A 9,658-nucleotide genomic window follows, 5' to 3' on the forward strand; every position below is an offset into this window, starting at 1 on the left:
CATTATCTGTATTGTATTTACTCCAACCCTGCTCTGAAAATTCCTGAAGTACAACCTTAGCTGTAACTCTAGGTTTTAGTTGACTGAGTTGAGTTAAAATTGTTGGCCAATCCACTGCAAATTCCAAAACTGGTTTCCTCACCTTCAGTAACATCCTTAAGTGTCTTGTAACATTGAAAATCAATCTATGCATACTTATATCTTTGCCTTCTTGCTTCTTTGCATTCCTTCTTCTCCAAATTTTCCATATTATGATTGCTGGTATTGCTCTGTAATAAGCATTCTCCCTTTGGTTTACTTGAGCATTCCACCAAGCATAAACTGTCTCTCTCAGACTATTTTTTTGTATATTTATTCCTGCAAAAGAAGAAAAATAGGACCAAGTCCTGTTAGCTAAAAATGATCTCAATAACATATGTGAGATGGTCTTTTATGCTGGATTTTGACAACACCAGCACTTGGAAGGACTATGTATCCCCCATGTTATCACTGTATCATCTACAGATATTCTTTCTTTTTACATTTTCCACATAAAAAAAACAATTTTGAATGGTAACCCTTTTATCCATAGTTTCTTATAGAATTCATTAGATTCCCCCTTTTGCTTGATATATTGTCATGCAGACCTTATTGTGAAATTTCCTTTTGCTTCTAAACTCCATACTGGGTTATCCCTTTGATCTTTTATTTCATTTGCCCTTATTTTACTCATTACATGCTGAACTATATCCTCAGGAAAGATACTCATCAAAATCTCTTCATTCCAACTCCCATTTGTCATTAGATCCCTAACACATTAAAAGCTATCATCTCATTCCTTAATTTCCTCTATAATTCAGTACATATCCCCTAAACCACTCCAGTTATCAAACCATATATGGGCATCTCCTCTTCTGATTTGCCATATAATAAGATGATCAATTAAATCTCTAACTTGCAATATCTTTTTCCACACCTGAGATACCCTTCCTACTTTCCATATGACCTCCTTAAGATGTAACTTTTTGCAATACTTATTAAACATATATTCACTCCAAATTGTCTTTTTGGTTCTAAAATTCCACCACAACTTACAAAAGAGAGCCGTTGAGATATCTTGAATTCTTTTAAAACCAAGTCCCCCTTTATCTTCTGGATAACACATTGTTGACCAAGAAACCCAATGTCTTCCTCTACACCCAATAGTACTACTCCAAATTTTTTTTGCAAAGTCTTTTGGATAGTGATTAGAACATTCTTGGGGGGATTTATTACTAATAGACAATGAATTGGAATGCTTTGTAAAATATGTTTAATAAGAATTTCTCTACCTCCATAAGATAATAATTTTCCTTTTTATGCCTGTAAATTAGAATTAATTCTGTTCATATGTGCTGATAGTACACCTTTTTCTTTCTCATGTAAAAGATAGGGCGCCCCAGGTAATTGAAATGGAATTTTTGCCTCAAAATCCCTGTACCAACTTCTGCCATCACTACTACACCATTAGACACACTATCATGAAGATATATGAAACTTTTGTCTTTGTTAATTTTCTATCCAGAGACCCTTTCATACTTCCCAAGAATATCAGTAACCAATTGTAAAGTACCAAGTTCTGCCTTACATAAGATAATCATATCATCTACAAAAACCAGGTGATTGATTTTAGGGCTCCCTCTAGACATCCCAAATAACTTAAAACTCTTTTTTAGTCATTAGCTTCCTCAAACTTCTTGATAACACCTTTGCTGCAACAATAAAAAGAGTAGGTGAAAGAGGATCTCCCTGTTTAAGGCCTCTAGTAGAATTGAAGAACCCTTTTGCCTATACATTTAGCAAAATAGAGTACCAATTATTTGTCAGGAGTCTGAACACTATATCAATCAAATGTTCACTGAAACCAATTATTCTCAAAATTTTAGTGAGGAACAACCATTCTACCCTATCATATGCCTTCAACATATAAAGTTTCATCACCATATTAGGTGGTTTACCCCTTTTCCTAATTTCTGAAACAATCTCCTAAACCACTAGAATATTTTCAGCAATACTCCTTACTTGAACAAAACCAACTTGTTTCTCAGAAATAATAAAAGGAAGGATGCCCTTAATCCTTTCATGAATAATTCTTGAAAATATTTTATTCAAAAAATTACTAAGGGATCTAGGTCTAAGATCTGAAAAATTACTTACCACCAATGTAATACCCCACAATTTTTCCTAGCTTAAGCTCGTCCTGAGAATGACAAAAAGTAGCTTCTAGAATGAGTGATATTTATTTCATGTAGAATTTTTTAGATTTGGACTTTCTATGGTGTAGGAAATTGAATTAGCTTTCCAACAATATAAGATTCACCTAAATCCAAAAATCGGATAAGAAGTTGTGGCTATTTGAAGTTCTAGTCACAAAACATCGTCATTTACACCCTTAGCGCGCCGTGGAGCAGTGTCAAATCCCAATCGTCATTTTTCTGTGGCCCTCCATGATATTGGTGCATCGTGGAGAGGGAAAATTTATCAATTATTAATTTCCAGAGGACCAGCGCGATAATGGCGCATCGCGCCATGTGCTAAAATGACATTCCAAACGGGCACTGCGATGGCTCCGCGTCACAGAGTCTTCCCAGTTCCCATTTGTCATTTTCTAGTGAGCTACCGCAATAGTGGCGCATTACAGTGGCCACCCAGTTCACAAATTATTGCATTTTTCAGTTTCGTTTGGGGGTTTAAAGAGGATATTTTGGTCATTCTCCCAGCCCCTAGTCCATCGTAAACACTGAATTAAACCCCTCCAAAGAACTTTAAGCTTATTTAATTACTTTTCTCTCAAAATAAAACCCTAGATCATCAAATCTCCTTCTCCAAGAAATCCAAATTCCTCCATTAATTCTCCAAGAAACTCAAGATTAAGGATTCTCAATTCAAGAACTCCAAGAACTTATCTTCAAAAGCATCATAGGAATCCAATATTCAAGCTTTCTCGTCTAAGATCATCAATTAAGGTATGTGGAGTTTGAGCAAGGATAATTCTTTCATCCTTGTGCCCAAAACTTTATTTTAATTACAAACTTTCTGAATTATATATGATTTTCCATGAATTTCAAGTTAGGTTTTATACCCATTATCATTATTTGCAAGATTTTAAGATTTCCTATGATTTAAATGTTGAATCACATGATTATGTTTATATTTCCATGCATATTATTGAGATTTTTAGATTTTAAGATGATTTACGAATGGTTACACTTACAAGTATGAATTTTGAGATATTGTAACATGAGATTTATGCTTGGGTCATTAGACCTCATTTAAAGATTGTTGTTTCAATATTGTTTGTACTATAAGCACCCCATGACTAGAGTGTTTTCAGATTTTAGATAAAGATTTGACCTTTTGTCTCAAAATAGATATGAAATCTATATTTCAGATTTAGGCTTACAGATTTATCTCTACAGATTTACAGTTGGTTTTATTATAAACCATCAGATTACTTTTAAAGTGGATTTCTTAAGATTTTGATCATAAAATTGGGAGTAGTATTTAGCATCGAGTGAGAAGTGTGTGTTTAGCGCATCCTACTTCCACAGAACTACGTAGCCAATGTAGGTACATATTCAGATTATTTCCACTTCTACATGGATGACTCAGATTGTGATCACACAGATTAGAATATTCTATTTTGATGGCAAGGGTAGAACAACCCTAACCTTACAGGGACTAGTCGTGGGACACCATGGATGCTCACATGGTAAATATGTCGGTTAGAAGAACCTCCCAAAAGATGTCCCCTACTCTTAAAATAGTCTATGGGCTTAAAGTATGTTTTAAAAGCTATAGTTTTAAGATTTTGAAAGTCTTGAGATAAAGTATTTCCTTTTTCAGAACAGTTTCTAAGGAGTTTCCTTTTAGACTACAAATCTTAGAACAGAGAGAGTAACAAAAAAGATTTTACAAAACTAAATGTAACGGCTCATAAGGTTTACTTAGATTATGTTTTAAAGAAAGATAGTAACTTCATATTTTAGCTTTTAGAATTTAGATTTTTTTTAGATTGAGTCCTTTCTGCACTTAGATAGTATGATTTAAAGAGAGAATACAAGCTCAACCTTTAGAACTAAATGCTATAGCTCACAAGATTTATAAAGTATGTTTTGCTTCCTATTGCTGTACATTTCAGTATTTCAGATAGTCCAGCTTATGTGAGTCATTTATATTTAGCATGCATCATTTACAAATTATGATGATTGATATTATGTTTTACTTATGCATTCATCCTCATATACTTAGTACATCCTCAAAGTACTGATCCACATATATGTCTATGTGCTACGTTATCTCATAATATAGGTATCAGTTCAGTTGTAGCACTCATACCATATTCAAACAGATTGTAGCTTCTAGTCAGGAGGTGATGATTCCTTATGATTCAAGGGATAGAGTCAGTCATATAGTTTGAGTAGTATTTTATTTTATTTATTTAGTTGTGTTGATTTGGGATAGTTGGGGGTCATATCCCAACTATCTATAGTTAGTATAGTAGTGGCTTCACAGAGGCCAGTTAGAGTCATTTATATATTTTTAGTACCTCTTTCAGACTTTATTAGAATATAAAAGTTGCATTGATATTGTATTTTTCTCAGATTCCATCGTTATTATGTTTTCGCATAGTAAACTCAGTTGTTTTATGCATATCATTCAGTTGCTTATGAGTTATGCTAGTATAAGGGTTAGCTTGGGATCACTTATGGTCCTAAGCACCGTGTGACATCTCAGGACATATTTTCAAAGTATTACAAACTTGGTATCAGAGCACAAAGTTTAAGTGTCCTAGGGTGTCTGTGAAGCCGTGTCTAGTAGAGTCTTGCAAAACGATATGTAGACGTCTGTACTTTTCTTCGGGAGGCTACGAGGCATTTAAGAAAAGTTTCCTTTCTTTCTTACTCTAGATCATGCAGTAAAGTTATTCTCTCAGAATCTTCTATCTATTCGTGTATTACCCTAAAATTTCCTTATTTATGTATTATTTTTGAGATAACATGATCAGCAAGTTCCAGTCCCTTCCCAGATAATGCTCTCTGATTTGCTAGCAGAAGCTTCAGAAGTCACACAAAGGGCTTGAGAGAAGCTCCCTAGTGTGTTAAGTTCCTTGAGTTGAAAGTTTATGTTCTCATCTTTTTGAGTTGTTCAGATGTGACCGAATAAGATATACATTTCGATTCTTTATTATTTCTTTAGTATGAGTGGAGATGGTATGCACCTAGACTGTTAAATGTAGTGTGCATTCTAGGGATATTATGAACTTCAGTGTTATGATTTATGAATAAAAGAACCTTATTCTAGGTTAAAGTATGGGTATAGAAGAGTAGTGGCAAGAAGAGTGAATATAACGAGTGATATAAAGTATAGGGATAGACTTTTACATGTTGTAGATTTTGCATTTTGGTGATATATCCTGGTGTGTTAGTTTAGCGGAAGGAAGAGAAAGAGTTATTAGTTAAGATGATTTGTTGTTTACTTGAAGTACGGAAGGAGTTATTGAGGGTATTTATTGTGTTTGAGGCTTCCCTTAAGGTTACAAAAAAGGAGTTTAGATGAAACTTATAGAGCTATGATAGTAATTTAGGTGTATAGAATGGTAAATAGTGATGATGGGTAGAAGGAGGATGTGTTAATGGATTGTAAATAAGATAGGCCATACGGTTATGATCGGTTATTATTGTTATGAGATTCTAGTGGAGTAGTGTTTCTCAATGTTTTATTTTATAGATTCCAAGAGAGAATTGTATGTGAGATTGGCTTGTTGAAGTATGTTCAGCACTAGATATTAAGTTTGAACAATTGATAGTCATCAAAGTGGATGAAATAATTTCTTGGTTAGTGATGCTAGAGAGTGATCTAGTAGGCTTGAACAGTGTATGCAAGAAGTTTGAGTTAAGTTATCTGTAATTAAGTATGATGTTGTATGTATGATGGAGAAGTATTCCCAAGGTGATATGGGGTTACATTATTTTCTAAGGTTATTACATATTTTGTGTGGTGTTAGTACCGTTGAGTTGCTAAGTGGAAAAAGACTAGTTAGATGGTATATGGTGTTCTAAATAGCTGGATTAAGGAGCTGAGTTATGGATAGATAATGTTTAGCCTTTTTCATATGATCTTGATTCTCATGGTTTAGAAATACAAATTTAGAGATGTGATAGTAGTAGGCTATGACAAGAGTAGTTTGGTTTATTAAGGTTGATGATATCCTTGTTAAGTGTTAGAATTTAAGTTTGAATCCTTGAAGATTGAGCAAATAGAAATAAGAGTTGAAGCTCTAGATGGTGTGAACACATGGTATGGTGATACCCAAGAAGATTCTAATTTGGTAAGAGTTCATATAATTATGGGATGACTACCGGTCCATAGAAAGATAGAGTTGTATCTCAGAAGGAAGTATTAAAGGTGGGTTTTACACTTTAAGGTATAGTCTTCCAGAGTAAGTTTATTACTTGTGTGTATTGTTGTGTTCCATACTCTAGAGTGCAGTGATTAAGTTCAGTTTAGTAGGAGTTCCACAGACTTAGAGTGATGGCTTAATGCTAAGGGGGAGATGATGCCAAAGTCAGACTTCGAGATTCTAGTAAGTGATGCCAGTGTAGTATAGAAAGTCAGTAGGAGAGGATGATGCTCAACTCATTCTCATCTTAGTATAAAGTTTCGTACTTCAGTTATCTTAATGTCTACTCATGCCTTACGTGTCAACTCCTTGATCATAGTTCATGTTCATGCCCATAATAGAGAACCATGTACTCCCCAGTTCCTAGTATGAAGAGTTCCAGTCCATTCAGCAGTTGGAATCATATGTCATAAAGTTGTGAATTCCAAAATTCAGGTCATGCAGCTCATGACTCATGTACCCATGCTTTACAGTAAGTTCAGATTCAATACTCATGCAACACTCTTAACGATCAGTGAAATTCAGATTTATATCATGAACGTCCTCAAATTAGATCTCCTTAATAAATCCATATCATGAATACTCTATTCCTTAGGCCTCGATAAAGTATCAAGTTATGCTTAGTATTTCTTTATGTTTCGGGCCCTGGTATTCCAAATTTTCAATGACCTCCCCCATGTCAAGCTAGTGATGATGAAAATTGTATAGATAGGAGAGAGTGAATGTGTTATGTGGGAAAATTAAATAGTTGTATGCTTGTTTTATGTAATCCTGCAGCTGGAAAAAAATATTGAGGTAAAGCTTTTTGCGTATGACTTAGTTAGTTAAGAATATTTTATGAATGCATTATTAAGATTAGTATATAAAAGTTGCTATTGATAGAGGTGTTAGAGAATATGACAAAGATGCTTTTATGGGTAATTGTTTGGAAGTGCATATGTGGTTATGAAGATAGGCTTGAACATTATGTTGGTGTATAAGAGGATAAATGTGTGGTGCATTAATTAATTTCTAGTAAGGGGTTAAATTTAGTTGTTAAGTGTTAAGAAGAATCATCCTAGAGCGAGTAGTTAGGTGAGAATGCTTGGGGTATTGAATCCGTTGTTCAGACTAGTATTACCGGTGTTATGTGCAGTGCCTTGTGAATTTCGAGTTAGGATTGACCATGATGAGAGAATTTAGTACAGCTTAGACTTTAGTAGATAGATTTAACAATGCCATGTGAGAATTATAAGTTGAATCAAGCGTGTATAGTATTTGAGGGGAATAGTATACTAAGGGAGTGTTTGAGAAGTGTTGCTAAGCTTGAAAGTTAGAAGTTGCTTTGATTAAGGCCTAGAAATTCTATCCTGACTTATGATTTATAAGTTTATGTTCTGTGCTATAGATCCATAGCAATGTTGAAATCCCTATTCAAATGTTTTGTTCAGATCATGCCCAAAGTTCTTTACTCCCCAGTAGCATTAGAAGTTTTTTAGAAAGGTGTTGAAGAAATACCCCATATGAGTATGAGCATTCAGTATGATCTAGTTCATATAGCCTGCAATCCAGTTTATTAGTCAGACAAATGAATCTCTATAGTTTTTTTTCCATCATACGATTTAGACTAGTCTTACTACCAGAAATTTTGTATGTATGACCATTTCAGTACATGGATCATGCATTAGTTTAATATTCAGATATTAAGTTATGATTTAGTTCATAAGTATTCTACGTATCCTCTCAGTCTTTTCCTAGTATTTTAACCAAATCAGTATCATTCAGGGATGAACGATCCAAAGGGGGAGATATTGTAATACCCTGAGTTTTTATGTCATAAACCTCTCATTCTTTTTCTCACAAAATCAGATCCAGCCTAAAGAAATTATTACCCTAAGTTGACTCTCTCATTTCGATCTCAACTATATAACTATTTTCATGTAAGTTTATGCACACACAAAATTACTTAGAAGCTTAGAATGATTTAGATTCAGTTTCTCAGATCACTTCAATTGTGCATACTATCTTATGTCCTCAGATTTCTCAGAAATTTCAGCTTAACTAGCCACATTTGAGGACGAATGTTTCCAAGGGGGAGATATTATAATACCTCGTGATTTTTCTAGCTTAAACTCATCCCGAGAATGACAAAGAGTAGCTTCTAGAATGAGTGTGTTTATTTAGTATGGAATTTTTTAGATTTAGACTTTCCATGACGTAGGAAATTGAATTAACTTTCTAGCGATATAAGATTTGCCTAAATCCGACAACCGGGTAAGAAGTTGTGGCTATTTGAAATTCTAGTCGCAAAACACCATCATTTAGACCCTTAGCGCTCCGCGGAGCAGTGTCAAATCTCAATCGTCATTTTCCAGTGGCCATCCATAATATTGGTGCATCGCGAAGAGGGCCAATTTCCCAGTTGTCAATTTCCAGAGGTCCAGCGCAATAATGGCGCATCGTGTCATGTGCCAAAATGGTATTCCATAGGGGCACCGCGATGGCTCTGCATTGCAGAGTCTACCCAGTTCCCATTTGTCATTTTCTAGTGAGCTACCACGATAGTGGCGCATTGCGGTGGCCGTCCAGTTCGCAAAATATTGCATTTTTTAGTTTCGTTTGGGAGTTTAAAGAGGGCATTTTGGTCATTCTCCCAACCCCTAGTCCATCTTAAGCACTGAATTAAACCCCTCCAAATCACTTTGAGCTTATTTCATCACTTTTCTCTCAAAAGAAAACCCTAGATCATCAAAGATCCTTCTCCAAGAAATCCAAATTCCTCCATTAATTCTCCAAGAAACTCAAGATTAAGGATTCCCAATTCAAGAACTCTAAGAACTTATCTTCGAAAGTATCATAGGAATCCAAGATTTAAGATTTCTCGCCTAAGATAATCAATTAAGGTATGTGGGGTTTGAGCAAGGATAATTCTTTCATCCTTGTGCTCCAAACTTTATTTTAATTACAAACTTTCTGAATTATATATGATTTTTCATGAATTTCAAGTTAGGGTTTGTACCCATTATCATTATTTGCAAGATTTTGAGATTTTCTATGATTTAAATGTTGAATCACATGATTATGTTTATATTTCCATGCATATTGTTGAGATTTCAAGATTTTAAGGTGATTTACGAATGTTTACATTTACAATTATGAATTTTGAGATGTTGTAACATGAGATTTATGCTTGGGTCATTAGACCTCATTTAAAGATTGTTGTTTCAATATTGTTTGTGCTATAAGCACCCCATGACT

Source organism: Capsicum annuum, chromosome 10 (assembly GCF_002878395.1).
Source record: "Capsicum annuum cultivar UCD-10X-F1 chromosome 10, UCD10Xv1.1, whole genome shotgun sequence".
Taxonomy (NCBI): Eukaryota; Viridiplantae; Streptophyta; class Magnoliopsida; order Solanales; family Solanaceae; genus Capsicum; species Capsicum annuum.